General features: G+C 36.5%; 2 protein-coding genes across 2 annotated transcripts in view; one reads left to right on the forward strand and one right to left on the reverse strand.

The window, feature by feature from the left end:
• Positions 1-14,083, forward strand: part of LOC129788711 (mucin-5AC) — a 1,053,002-nt gene that overhangs the window by 975,509 nt on the left and 63,410 nt on the right. The gene's annotated exons all lie outside the window — the stretch shown is intronic.
• LOC129788372 (uncharacterized) overlaps positions 1-14,083 on the reverse strand; it is an 86,723-nt gene that overhangs the window by 27,292 nt on the left and 45,348 nt on the right. Inside the window, 1 exon segment of the mRNA XM_055824346.1 lies at positions 10,647-10,782. The gene's annotated coding sequence lies outside the window, so the exon portion shown is untranslated.

The following is a 14,083-nucleotide window of genomic DNA, read 5'->3' on the forward strand; positions in this document are numbered from 1 at the left end:
CCAGAAGAAAATGTCGTTTAATAAATATTTACTTTTACTACCATCATCCCCTACCCAACCACGTTCACTCCCTCACATAGACTTTTGCGATTATTCGCCTACTTTCCTCGATTGTTCCGACAATTGAGCGATGATAGGGGCAAAAATGGAGCCGGGAGGGTGAAGCAGAAAAAAAAATTGCAAGGCAACTCATAAAAGCTCCAACTATGTGAAATTGAACAACAAAACGATGTCTTATTGTTGAATTTCCTTTCCTTTTTGCAAGCTTCAATTTCTCCTTTAGCACACAATCATAACGCACATGGGGCGCCTTTTTTTCATCACTCCCCACAACCACCCTCATAGGGGTGGTGAAATGTGTACGGAGGATATGCGAAGAAATCTTCCGTTTTCGCAACAGAGAACCCCAACACGGGGAAAAAGGGTTCGAATCGGTTTCAAGTTCAAATACAAACTTTTATGAGTTTTGCATTAGGAATTCACACACACACACACAGGGAGAAGGGAGAGATCCTGGAAGATCTCACGCAGCATGAGCTTATAGTATTGAAAAGAGGAATTTGTTACGACAAAGAAATCAATTCCATCTCCAAATCAACTCTCACATTTGAGCTTTCGACTTTCATGGAGGAATCTCTGTGTGTGTGGGGACTTTTGAGGAAATATTTGAGGAGAAAAGTACACAACCATTGTCTCTGGGTTTTTTTTCTTGGGGTGTGGAAATTGAAATAAAAATGAGGAGTAAAATGGAAGCTGTGAAAACACTCCTTGTATGTACAACAAAATACTAAAAGAGACCAGAAGGATCATCGAGATTATGCTGTAAAAAGGACAACCCCCATAATCACGGCAATAGTTTGGGGAGCTAAGGGTTCAAATGACGATGGGATTCTCGTGGTGATTTTCACAATGAATTCTCACAATGATTATTGCCACACTGAGAAATTTTCTTACCGCCCTTTTTTCTCGCTATACTTTCCAGATTTTTCCTACTTCGTCTTCTTCTTTACCCGCAACAGGAGGTGTGATTTGGGTTTAAATGAAAAAGAAAGAAGGGAGACGGGTGGATTAAGCAGGAAAGGGTGTGAGGAATAAAGGGGCGCCAAAGGAGTGGTACGTATATTACATTGAAATTCGCTGAAATGGAAAATCGACGATAAATTTTCAACTAATTTCCACGCAAAGCTCAATCGTCGACCCCAACATCCGGTTAATACATTTCACCCTTAATAATAAGCCACCAGAGCATAGAGACAAACCCCACCAGGGGGTGAGAGAGTGAATTTCCTCGAGTAATATCGACGCAATTCCTAGTCACAACATCTCCCTTACCCCTTTGAAAGAATAAGGAGAAAATGTACTGGTAAGCTGACCAAGCTTACGGGAGCTGTGTTTCTTTCAGTGTACCAATTTTGTGAGAGCAAACTAGAACGCGAATTTATTTAATTACGCGCAAAGTCGGGAAAAGTAGAAAAGTCATACCCTAAGAAATCTTTAGATGGCTATATCTCGAGAACGGATCCATAGATTTTCATAATTTTTTTTTTGTTTTAAAGGTCTCGAAGTCAGCTATAACATATCGAAAAATGAAAAAAATTTATGTCGCCATTTTCGAAAAATTCGAGTTCGAAATTTTCGAAAACTTTGTTTTCGATTTTAGCGCCTCTTGCGGTCATTTCTCGAAGTTGCAATGTTTTAGACATTTGTAGGGTTTCTTGAAACCCTTCATTTGCGCTTGAGTTGATCAAGATCGGACTTGTAGAACCCGAGATATGACATGCCAACTTTGGAAGGCTATATCTCGAGAACGGATCCATAGATTTTCTTCATTTTTGGCATGAAGCTAGATAATATGGTCAGCTACAACATATCAAAAAATGAAAAAAATTTATGTCGCCGTTTTCGAGATATTCATCGAAAACTCATCGAAAATTTTGTTTTTGATTTTTGGCCCCCTAGCGGTCACTTTTGAAACTTCGGATGTTTTAGAGAGTTGTAGGGTTTGTTGAGAGCTTTCATTTGAGCCCGGGTTGATCAAAATCGGTAAAGCCGTTTTCGAGTTATGGTCGATTTTCGATGAAAAATTGTGGCGGCCATATTGACTAAACGGCTTGACCGATTTTCGAAAATGAGTTATCGTTGAAAAGCTCTTGATGGCCCCTACAACATATCTAAATTTCAGCCCTCTAGCTATAATAGCGGCTGAGATATAGCGAAAACAAAATTTTGAGGTTATTCAAAATGGCGGACGGGGGGGTGGGGGGTAAAATTTGACATCATAAACGGATGTCTTCCAGTCGATATTTAAACTTTGCCGTTTACCGCAAGTCTCTATCTATAACCGTTCTCTCGCAATTCAGTCATAAACCACGGCCGGACGGACGGCCGGCCGGCCGGCCGGCCGGCCGGAAAAAAAAATTTTTGGCGCATACGTTTTTTGGAATGTGGGGACCCTAATTCGTGCTCATCCCAAGTTTGAGCCCGATCTGACGACTTTCGATTTTGCTCGGTACACAAAAGCTGTGTCTGAAAGAAACACAGCTAAAAATCCCCCCTCATCAATTTATTCTGCATTATTTTCCCACCGGGGTTTTAACTCTTTTATTTTTTTTTCTGTATTTTCTCCCTCATTTCCTAAAGTGAGGGTGGATTTTGTTGGCAACAAATGATAAGGTGTGAGTTAAAAACATTCAACTCCTTTTCTCGTTACGTGAAAATGCATTAGTGTTATTGGGGGAAAACTACTAGCAATGTGAGAGAAAATTCTTATATATGCCACTAGCAATTTTCTCAATTGGGTGGGTGTTATTTGTTTTTATTTAAATTTTTCAACCTATAAAATGCCAAAAGGGGGGCATTTAGTTTTTTCCCCCTGCCGTCACGAACACGTAAGGACGATAGGGTGTGTGGCATTCTAGGAAATCCCCAGGAAATCAGTTACATTTTCCCTGCAAAAAAGGACTCTGCCTTGCATGGCACGAAGAGTGTTTGAAATGTGTTTCTATTAAAGTTTAATGGTGGTGTAAAGAAGGAGAAAAAAAGCACAACGTAATCATCCCTAATTGGCGCATTGAAGGTATATATTTTTATACAAAATATTTCCCTTAACACTGAATATATAATTTCGTGGAAATTATTAAAGACATGTAGATGGAAATTCTAGTAAACAACAAATTACAGCGAATGTTTCAATTATAGAGCTTTTTCTTCGTAAATTATATTTACGGAGCTTTCTCCAGATAAAATTTTAAATAGATTGAAGAATTTCTTCTAAACCCAACATGACTACATATTCTATGTATATGTATGTATAGAAAAAGCTTCCATGTCCGAAAATGAAGTCTAAAATTTCACCGGATGGCAACACAAATCAGAAAGTCAATTAAAACAGGAGAGATGCTGAATAAAGGTGAAATAATGGCAGAAGCACCACGAATTTAATAATTCACGATTAATTAAATATTTTAATCACTTCTCATTGTCTACGCCTGAGGTGCCTCTTTTACGAGACTTCCGTGAGTGGTGGATGATTAAAAATTTATCACCTTTTTTCCTTTCTTGGCAACAAGACACTCTGTGTGGCATTTTTTATGATGCCATCCTCCCCTCTTCTCCCACCCTTAATTTTCCTTTCGTGTGCATTTTATTTCATTTTCAGAACATTTAGGTAACAGCGCAGGAGGAGCCCCACCAGCCATGTAGCAAAGAAAGGGAGGACCTCAAGACACGCGCAAGAAAATTGTGAGTAATATTTAAAGACAGGGTGTGTGAAAATTGGCGAAAGGACGGTGTAAGATAAAAAAAAGAAGCAGGAAAGACGAGGTAAAAAATATTGCGCGTGAAAATAATAATAATAATAAAGATTGAGGAAAATGATGTTGGAGTAAAAAGAAGGGAATAGCGCACCAGGAAACGCTACCATATAAAATTCCTCTTTTTTTTGGCTTCCTTATGTTTCCTAAATTAAAATTCTCATCCTCGTGAGTGTGTGTAAAATAATAGAATTTATTCTTATGACCCCGCACCATAGCACCACGTAAGGAGAAGAATTTAGATGAATGCTAATGCACACAGAGATCATAGAACGACGCCTTAAGGCTTGGCACACAGTGCAAATATGTGGCATTACTTTTTTTATCCACGTGCTTTTAAAAGCTCCACCTCAATGAGCTTTATGGTTGATTGAAAAGTTCACGTGAAGTTTTGTTCTTTGGAGGGTTTTTTTTTTAATTTTAATAAGTGAAAACTCTATGGAAATTAATTTTGAAAGAAAAATATTTTCTATTTATCGATAGAAAATTAAGAAAGGAGATTACTCGTTTTTATACGAGAATTGTCTTCATTCAAGAAATCAATCTTGATACGTTAAAGTAACTTCCAGGCAAAAATTTATAGAAAATTTCTTTGGTGATTTATATTAATTTTCCTTGATTCTTTAGTAGATTCTAAGTGGATTGAGGATTGAGGATTTTCTTATACAATAACGAATAAACTCCTTCAGTCTTCAATTAGCTAAAATTCTTTCTTATAAAACTCAGAGTAAATTGATCGGACAATGCCCGAATTATTCACAGAAGCAACCCAAACAAATAAATGATTTTTCCACCCCTTAATTCACTTAACACCTTCTTGATTTTTCCAAACAACCCCTGCTCCACCCACAAACGCACCTCATGAAATTTGTGTGATGAGGTGTGTTATGTTCTTCTTTTATTTATTTATTTTTTTGTACACAAGAAGCAAGAGGCGAATATACTTTTGAGCGTCGCATTGCGACACCCCAGAAGGTTTTATTGTGCTAAATGTCCTCAAATAATATGAAAACATCCACAGACGCCATCCGATGGCTTTCGCCAAGAACTTGAGAGAACGAAAGCAAAGCAAAGGAAAAAAAAAGAAAATTCCAGAAAAGCCAGTACGACGAAAGAGAAAAAAAAGGCAATCCAGTGTGGAGAAAATATTTATTCATTGCAAAAATGGTGAAATTGTGTTCGCTCATTTCATTTTATTTGTGAACCTTCTAAATACACCGCATGTGGGGGTTGTTTGTACTGCTCCCCAGTGTGCATTTATCAGACAAAGCACTCTATCTTCGGGATCTCCCCACCCATTTGGGCGTTGATACTCCCCTTCATTGTCCCACGAGGGTAGGGGGTTGCTTTTTCGCGCGACAACAATGGCAAAAACATTTCCCACACACACCAACAGAGAGAAAATCTAATTTTTCTAATCGCAAAATATCATCAAATTGAACTTTATCCTCCCTCTGTTTTGGGGTCAATGTTTTTTGGTCAACAAAAAAAACATTGCTGAAATATTAATTTTTGTAATCTTGATGCGAGATAATTAATGGAATTGGTAATTCCAAGAAAATTCATCATGCAACGCTAAAATAATTTTTAAGGGATGAAAAATAATTTTTTAATGGAAAACATTTTGAAAGCTCCAATAAGCTTTAATTTCTTCATCCTCTAACGTACATTTGAATGTTCTTTTCTTTTAAATAATGTTAATTTTTCCTTAATTTATTCGGTTTAATTAAAGTTTCTCGACCTTCTAAGTTTCTTTCATTCTTCATGATTTTTCCTTGGATTTTTCCCCATTCGCTTTTGTACTATGCTTAAATTTTCTTAGCCTCCACGTATACAGTATATTTGATAAGGACCGTGTAATTGTATTCAAATTTAAAACTTTTTCAAAAAAAGCTTTTTTCGCTTTTTTTTCAAGTATAGAAGAAAAAAGTCCTTCGAGACATAATAAATGGGTGAAATTATTTCGTGACTTTGGAAGAAAACTTTTCGCTTTTCACACAGGAGAAATCTTCTTGCAGATTTTTTTTCTTCCTCTTATGCGCACTTTGGGAAGAATTAGGAGGAAAGAAAATTAAGTTGAAAGAGGATATATGTGGGAGCTTTTACAGCGGCGGGGGGAAGGGGAGTGGATGGCTGGCGTGAAACAAGATAAATACCAACTTCCTTGTGGGAGAGATTTTTGAATACAATTCCCGGCGCTTTTTTCTTCTTCTTTCTTCATACATGTGTCAGGGCTCCTTCCTCCCATATAACTTTTATGGGGCTTTCGAAGGTCTATCATCGATAGAAATTATGTGTCGATGATAAAGGTGGGTTGTATAGAAATTTTTTGGTACAAGACGTGTATGCGCCCTAGGCTCGGGACAAGGAGATAAGATTATCCCTTCGTAATGCTGAGATTACTTTATTTTGCTGACATAATCTGATTTATGGCGCTCAAATTGAAAGCGCGTGAAATATTTCATCCAAAAAAGGGACCTATACATTTTACTCTAACCACCCTTTACATGCCCACCCATTATTTCCATGAAGGAGCATCAAAGAAAATTGTTTTGTAGAATGGGGTGAGCTTTCACGTGTGTGTTTGTGTGAGAAGTTCACCCTATTGAAAAGCTCCAAAGTGGATGTGTGGGCTAAGGAGTTTCGTTATACATAACATACATATATACACGGAAGCTCGTAAGAGAGTGAGTTTTAAAGTCATTACAAAAGGAGGAGTATAGCCAATAAATTTATATATAAATTCCATATTACACTCTACAATCCATTTTGACAGCTTATATGCTCCAATAATAGCTCCAACTTTCCCATAAAATCCCCAACGGGGCACACAGAATATGGGAGCGTGAAGAGGAAGCTGTGTATGCGGCGGAAGTGGATGCGCACGGGAAAAGACAAAGAACCACAAATTGATTATGAGTTTACTCGATGAAAATGGAAAGTTTTTGCACCCATCCTACACCAACTGATATGAGAAAACTTTTCTAATTATCGAACAAATATAGGGGCTTGTTCTATCACTTTTCTCATGTACCTACACACACAACTCACTCCCCCACAACTACATCCTTCCCCCGTCCCTTTCTAGTGGGGCTCGTCTGCGTGAAAATTTTTAGTGATAACCATTTGGTGAAAACAATTGTGTGAGGAAAAGTAACTTTTTCCACACAATTCTCTTATCTCACATCCCCTTTTTACTTTTGTACTATACATATAATAATATGCAACAGGTAAAATAAGCATCAAAAGAATGTCACGAAAGGAAGTTGAAAACACGCCACAATTTTGCTATTTCGCCAAAAAAAAAAACCTCCTCCACCCACTCATCCTCCCATAAAATAAAAGCTCCAGAGAGTGCACATTTGGGGTGTACAAGAACTACACAGCAAAAAAAAGCTCCACAGAACCACTTGAGGAGAGAGAGATATATAGCAAAAAAAGAAGAGAAAAAAAATGTAGAAAAAGCGAATAAAGTTGGTCAACATTTTTTTTTGAACTTTCATCGACATTGTCGAAGATGAACTATTCCCAGAGAGAGAGAGTGAGGGAACGCGAAGTATATATTCGCAAATGGCAAAAAAAGAAACCTAATTGAAGTGCTCAAAGTATTTGGGGAGTGATTTTAAGCTTTTTTCACCAAAAAGTTTCCAGTTGAGCTTTTCTTACCGTTTTGTCCACTTTGCTATTTTTAACTCACACTCACTCACCTATTTTCATGCATAGAAGAGTTTTTAAGCACAGTTTGGTGAAAAGAAAAATTTCCCAAGAGAAGGAAAATTCTTTTAATCTTGCAAAGTGTTGAAATATTTATTATTCGTTGCCCGTTAGTCGTGGATTGATGTTCATTTTTCACGTTTCTCTACTTTTTTTTTAAAATTCTATTTTGATAGTGAAATTCCTTTTTGAGTGTTTGCTGAAATTTTATTGAATATTTGAGAATAAAGAGAGAAATAAATTAGTTCTTAATTGATTTTCGTAAGAAAAATGCGAATAAGTTAATGGATTAATCTTTAATTTATTGACCAAATATTCCCGAATATTTGAGGCTAATTTTCTGTTTTCTTTGCCTTCAACGAATGCTAATCTATTTCCTAATTTTCTTCTATTTTCCAAAAAGCTACACGATTTTTCTCTAACTCACATTTCAAATCAAAAAATCTTTAAAAAAATAAATTAAACTTTTCAATATTTTATTAAAAAAAAATCTCTTTTCTATTTTTACCGAGAAAAGCCAATCAGTTAATCGAAGAGCCAATCAGTAATAAAAGAAAATAACAAAAAATATATTTAAAATAACAAAAAAAGAATTTCCCGAAATAGTTTAACCCGATAACTATGAGGAAAATTTGCCAAATTAATTTTCCAAAATTATTCCAATGAATTTTCAAGACCTTCACACTGAAACTATTAGAATGGAGAGCATTTAATTTATTGAGCACCAAAATTAGTTTCAAAGTGTATCTTCTTGGAAAACTTTCCACCCTCCTCTCTCTCTCTCCCTTCATCTGTGCATTATAGCCAAAGTGCCAAAGTCAAACCTTAATATATTGAGCCAATAGAAGGGTGTGTGTGTAGGCAAAATTGGATGGAAATGTTGGAATTTACGATAAATTTGCGACTCAATTGGGCTAACCTTGTGCAAAAGACGCTTTCGGGAAAATTGAAGAGGTCCTCTCAATGGCACTCCTTCATTGAATTTTCCCGAAGCAAGGACAGTGAAAAGGTGTGGAAATGAATTTCAAACATCCCTCCCTTTTCACATTGCGCTAGATGTGGATTTTACCCCATTTGGCAATTATAATTAATATTTTTCCATTAGGCGACTATGGGGGTGGCGACAGCAGTTGTGTGTGCACGGTGGGCGATGGGGAAAATTAAATTTGAAATTTATCATTTGGTGGGCCTTCAAGGATTGTAATTTATTTCCCAACCACATTCCAAGCTAATGCACCTTGTGCAGAGAGAACTTGTCAGACCGTGCTGTATAATATGGCAAAACGGCTAATAAAATAGGAGAAACTATGGTCATTTTGCCACCCTCGCACTTGCACCCTCTTCTAATGGAATCCAAATGGCTATGGTGGGAAAAAATCGTTGACACGGGTTGTAAATTTTCCAAGAGTGTAGAAGGGGTGCGCCAGCATAGAGAGAGAGAACAAACTACCATCTTCCTTGCGAGTGGCTGCAGGAAAAATGTGGGTGGATTGTGAAAAATAGAATTTGATAGGAAAAAGGGTTTTTTTTCTTGCTAAAAATACACCGTGGGTGGGCAGAGTTACCCCCCTGCCCACCATCCAGCCCCCTCACTCCACGATACAGCTAACGGGGAAGAAAACTTGGATATATTTTTCAACCCTCATGGTGTCTGAGAAGATGTTTAGATCGAAAAAAGAAGCCCAAAAGTTCGATTTTCTCCCACTAAATTCAACGAAGAAAAAATTCTCTGTCTCGCATTTTGCCAAAGAGAGAGAAAAAAATCCTCAAATTAACCTTTTTCTGCATGAAGTAACATTCGGCCCATACAATATTCATGACACACCCAATGGAATATTATTTTTACACACACACGCACGGAGATTTGTTCCTTACTCTCAGTTATAGAGAAGACCATCAAGGAGAACACCCATAAAACGACAGCTCTTTTTTTTTCTCCTCCTTACCTCCAAAGAGCTTTGAGGAATTTCCTTCGCAATGGCTCGCGCCATGGTAATCCTAAATGCACACACAAAAAAGATTTTCAGCATAGAATATTCTTAGTGTGGAGATTTGGGAGGGTGTCCCTTTGAGGATTTCCCAGGAAGCTTTCTCATTTAATTGAGGATCACGCGGTCTTTTTAGATGGGAAATTCTCTCAGCATGACTGACTCGCACTAAAGAATCACGGAGAAAATTGCGGAATAAATTAATCTTTGTACGTAATGAAATTCCACAAATATTTGCCATGTGGTTTTACTCCTGGTTTTACTTTAACTGTCCTGTCCCGTGTGTGTGTGTGGATGTGCAGGAAATTGAAAACAGAGTTGATGATGAATTATATTGTTGTCTTGCATAGTTTATAAGCTCTATAAATCAGCTCCAGACTGACTTTTCTTAAAAATTCTATAAAAGAAACTATTTTATGTTCACCTTCTATTGTTTTTCTAGTTTAAAAAAAATTATGGCACCCTAGACACACTGATTTTAACAGAAAATATTAGGAATATTTTTTTTGATTATTTATTTTTAGTTTATGTTAATAAAAGTAATGTGAATTCTGTTTTCGTCTAGTTAATTAAGAAATATAGGTTTTAGAAATATCTTTTAATTTTCTTTTATAGCGTAAATGTTTTAGATCCCTCAAATATCTGAAATTTTATTCTTTATCTCAGAATAAGAAAAAAAAAAGTTTATAAAATACGAATTGTAAGAAAATAAAAATTTTCTTCTAAATAAATCTTTTCAATTTGTCTTCATTTCATGATTTTTATAGCACAAAATGTGTCTTGGCTAAACGACTAAGAATATGTGTTAATTTTTTAAACTAATCAAATTTTAAAATTTAATTTTCAAAAATTTCTAATTAAAAATTATTCTTCTATAAAAATTAAATAATCAAAATTAAAAATCTAAAAATCCTTCCATTTTATATTGACACACCCCTTGGAAGAAATTTTACACCCTGTCCATCCATCCTGTGTGTCTTTAATAAAAAAGTTAACCAAAGGAAGACGGTTAGTAGGAAAAAAAAGCACCCGAAAGGACACAAAAAGATGTGCCGGAGGATGTCCCTGGGTGGGAAGTGAGTACATAAATGTTAAAAAAAAAGTTCGAGGAAAAAGACAAAACTTCTCTCACCATTTTTCCGGGTTTGTCACATTGTTCCACTCGTGAAGATTTCTCTGCGATAGCCCTGTGGAATGTCGACGTTGGCACGCACTTGCAAAATGCGGCAGTAGATTGGATTTCAGTTAATTACAAAAGTGAAAATTGTCTGCAAAGAGGGAAAAAAGAATTAAAATTAGGGATGGCATTTAATGTGAAAAATTTAAGATGAGTCCCCGGGTTGGTGATGGGGGCACATATAATTTTTTTTCACTCTTTTCGGGTGAAAATTTTTTCAGGGCATTCACACCGCAAAAAAAAACTTTCGGGGTAGAAGCTTTTATGTAATATATAAAGCAGACATGATGGGAGCTTTAATGGGGGGAGGGGTAAGGGGGAGAAAAATGACAAAGTGCTGAAGGGATTCTGTTCTGTGAGGGTGGGCTGGTAGATTTCTAATTAAACACAATTTCCGCGTCTGAATTATTTCCACGGTGATTTTTTTTGCGGCGTGATGTCCTTTGCGCCGGAAAAGCTCTATTGAGCTTTCTCTTTTCGCATTCGATGGCGCGTAATTAACATGAGGAACAAACACACGCTGAGATTGACAATGAATCGCAAATTTTCCATTCGTAGGCGAGGAAAAATCGCAAGAGGGATTAATTTAAAGACACATCCCAACCCTCGGAGCCACCGCTTCGGAAATTCATGGCCTTTCCCAACAAACTCGCCCGAGAACGCGCACAAAATTCTATGTAGTTGGATAAAATTGAATTTCCCTGGCCGCATTTGTGTGTATTTATTCAGGGAATATTAATTTCACTTTCTATTTTCTTTCATTTCAACTTCTTCCTCCCCTCATTGGTGTACTGTTTTCTCTTACCCAGGAGGCAGATGGGAAGGGAAGTACTCTGTGAGGGAATTTCAAAGGCATTATTTTTCCAATTCCCCGCGCCATCTTTTACCCGCTTAAACCAAAAGGAAAAGAGCTGTGAGAGATAAGGAATTTTCAGCAACAAAAAAAAACGATTTTCTTCTTCCGCTAAAGCTTCCCACCGAACGCAGCAATTTTAATTACATGATTTTCATTAGTTATCGACTTTTCATTGGGAAATAGAGAGTGATTTGGGGGGTGAAATTGCAAAAGATGCGCACGTTGTGCACGAAGAAATCTTTCAAAGGTGATTTGGGGGATGATTTACAACAACTCCACTCACATTGATTGTATTTTAATTAATTGCTCTTCTATCGCGATATCCTGAAGGGGTGGAAAATTAATCCTTCTGCATTTCTCCTCGGCGTTGCCCTATTTTTCCGTAAAACGCTAAATCACCCCCCACGCGCGTGAGAGGATTTGTAGAGACCATGAAAATGGTGCTCAGCTTTTACATTTTCAAACATCATTTCCACGTCATCTCAGTGTAAAGAATGAGGGTGGTTTGGGGAGGTGGTTGGTGCACAAGGGAGAAGGGGTGGTAAAATGCACTCTGAGAGGTGCAAATATAATTCTACACTATTGAGCCCCATCAAATGGGGTGAGAAAGTTTCAACTGCAATCCACATGGGAGGCAGCTCTCAAAGTATTTTCCATTCGCTATAAAAGAAAATCCAATGATATATGGAAGAAGAATGAGATAGATAAAGCTCGATGAGTTATTCAGGAAAAATTTGCTATATATGCCATTGAAAGCTTTCCCCGTGGGGGCTTTGCTTTCACCATATTGAACAATACAATATATAGGACGCATCTGGTGAGTAGAGTAATGCATACATTTTCCATATCGTGTTGTAAGAAGATTACGATAGTTCCACTAACATTGCTACGAGGATTAATGTTTTAAAAAATATTGCAAAAAACGTTAGCTTCGTAAAAATTGAATGTCAATGGTTGAGAGAATTTTTCCCGGATTTTCAAATGAGAATTTTCATAATAATCGTTAATAATTCCTTAGAGCTTTTTCCAAAGAAATAGATAGGGTAAATTTCTAATGAAAATCACAGCCCAATGGAAGAAAATCGAAGAGAAAAATTGACAATAGAAGTAGAAATAATTTGCCCCAGTTCTGTCTCAAAGACATAATTCCATATGACGACAAACAAGACGAGAAATATTCCAGAGCAATAGAAGATTCTTCCTTGCGTGCAAAGTCTTCCGCAAAATACTATCCAATAGGGAAAGATTCCCAAAAGATAAACCCTGGCCGCTATGGCCAAAAATGTTGAGTTGTTGGCCCAGCATTATTCTTCATTGAAAATGTATGACTAGGAGGAAATTACATTTCCCGTCATAGAGTTTCATATGCGAATAAAATGGTTGAATTTTTAATAAAGTTTTAGTTAATTTAGCTTGGTTGTATTTTCTCATGGTTCAAAACTATGAATAATTCAGTAGATGAGATTGAATAATGAATGCATGAGATTAAAGACAAATGCTAACTGCAATATGGGAGTTGCGCCAAAAGGGTCACATGAATTCCATCGTCAGGGCAAAACTGTCTTCACCAGAGAACCCAACTCGAGGCATTTGCCCGAAAGATTTCTGCCTCCTTTCCTCCCATTGGGTCAACAAAATAATAAATTTTCCACTTTTCCTCTTTTCTTTCTTCTCTTTTTATCTCACTTGTTCGCATTCTATGTTGCGATACACGAAAACACAACAAACAAGCAATATCCGGATTTTAGGGGTAATTCATTGCACATAAACTTCATTAAATTACGTTGAAATTTAAACTGAGAATTTATACTTAAAAATAAAAATTTTCTACTAATTATCAAAGAGTTCAGGAAAATTGAGAAAATCACACAATTTTCTTCGTTTAAAAATGCCTTGAAGCTTTGATATTTTCTAACCGTTCCAATAGACAAATTTCCCAAATTATTTTCCTACAATGAATTTATTTTTATCAATTTTGAAATCATATTTCCAAAATTTTATATGCCATTCTGTCAAATTTCATTCAAATCCAATTCCCAAAAACCCCTGATATCCGGGTATGATACATAATCTATTAAATAAAAAAAAAACACAAAAAAGTTAATTAAAAAGAAAGGAAAATCAATGAAAATTGGAAAACAAAATTTTATTTAATAAATACACGTAACAATGAATCTAGGTTAATAAAATCCACCCACAATAACCACTCATTGTTGCGTTTTCATTTTCCACTTTGTTGCATTTGCCATTGACGCCACCCCGATGGGGGCAATGTCTCTTCAAAACTCCATCTACACTCGCTCTCCCCACAAAACCGATTTTGTACAGAAAATCCGCTGAGTCGTGGATTGAAAAGCTCGCACATAAACTTTTCATTTTATTTCAAAATTTACATGCAGAGAAAACCCAAAATGTGCGCCTAAAACGCAAACCTCATGTTGTACTTTGCACCAGCTCCTAAATCGACATAAATCAATCTGTTCGCCTCATCGATTTCACGCGGACAATACTCCTATTTTAGTCCATATCCCCATTT

Source organism: Lutzomyia longipalpis, chromosome 2, assembly GCF_024334085.1.
Source record: "Lutzomyia longipalpis isolate SR_M1_2022 chromosome 2, ASM2433408v1".
Taxonomy (NCBI): Eukaryota; Metazoa; Arthropoda; class Insecta; order Diptera; family Psychodidae; genus Lutzomyia; species Lutzomyia longipalpis.